The sequence below is a fragment of the Oxyura jamaicensis genome, unplaced genomic scaffold, assembly GCF_011077185.1.
Source record: "Oxyura jamaicensis isolate SHBP4307 breed ruddy duck unplaced genomic scaffold, BPBGC_Ojam_1.0 oxyUn_random_OJ69755, whole genome shotgun sequence".
Lineage (NCBI taxonomy): Eukaryota > Metazoa > Chordata > Aves > Anseriformes > Anatidae > Oxyura > Oxyura jamaicensis.
Window position 1 is genome coordinate 1050 of NW_023309563.1, and position 1119 is coordinate 2168.

A 1119-nucleotide genomic window follows, 5' to 3' on the forward strand; every position below is an offset into this window, starting at 1 on the left:
CCCCCCCCCCCCAGCCCAAGGAGCAAAGACAGCACAGGGCTACTCCCCTTGTCCCACAATAGGCAGCCACCCCACCACCCCGCAGGGCTGCCCCCACCCTCCGATGGGCCATCCACATCCAGCAGCCAACTGACACGGGAACAGCCTGCCCCCAGCCCCTACCCCCTCCACACCCACCCTGCTACAGAACCTGCACCCACACACATCATGACAGCCACTTCCCAGCACCGCAACCACCGAAACAGGTGCAGGTCAGAAAGCAAACTTTATTAAACTGCTCTGCAGGACTCACAGGAGGGGGGCTGCGGTGGGGTTCCCTGTCCAGTAGTTTTCCCCTTCCCCTGGCGGGCAAGGCATCAAGTGGTGTCCGTCTGTCCATCCCGAGGTAGGGAACGGATGCTGGAAGCAGGCTTCTCACAATCGCTTTTGGTAGTTGTCGAGTAATTGCCTGAAGTAACTAGGCAAATTAAACTAATATTCACCTTTTAAAGAAAACATACAGCAATGAAGAAGCTTTTAGGGTGGAGGGTAGCTGCGCTACCTAAGCGTTCCCTAGGACTCCAGCCTTAGATGCTATCACACAAGGGGAAGCTGGTGTGCTGACTCTAAAGAAGAGGACGGAGCACAGAGCGCAGTGGAAACACCGTGGCTAGGCTCTGCGACCAGACAGGGACCCTATAAAGAGGCTTGGCCAATATAAATCAGTTGGACTTCAGGTAAAAACGCTTTGGGAACCAAAATACAGCCCTAAATGTCCTCTAGGACTTTCTGTGCACCCACAGCAGTTCCTGTGTAAAAAGGTAGTTTGTCTTCATCTTTATGCATGGCAAAAGCATAGGCTGAGTTAATGACAACAAAAGCCTGCTTATTAGAAGCTGCTTCTCAATGTTTCATGCAACTCCATACATATTAGCTAATGTAGACTAGAAGTTCAAGGATTCACAATACTTCATCATATATCATTTATGTGAATTTCATTTATATACCTATCTTCTGCACCGACTTAAAACCCATCCCCACACTCACCAAGGCACAACCCCAGCCCACATACAGACACAGCATTTCAGCCCCAACGTGCCTTTGGGACCTGCTGGAAAGCAGGCTTCATCCTCAGTGAGG

At 51.0% G+C, this 1119-nt stretch overlaps 1 long non-coding RNA gene across 1 annotated transcript; it reads right to left on the minus strand.

Annotated features, from left to right (window-relative positions):
• Window positions 1-246: 246 nt before the first annotated feature.
• On the minus strand, window positions 247-622 carry LOC118159335. Its single transcript, XR_004747076.1, has 2 exons — window positions 542-622; window positions 247-457 (listed from the first exon to the last, which is right to left on the minus strand). It is a non-coding gene; the product is annotated as an uncharacterized LOC118159335 (long non-coding RNA).
• Between the last annotated feature and the right edge of the window lie 497 nt (window positions 623-1119).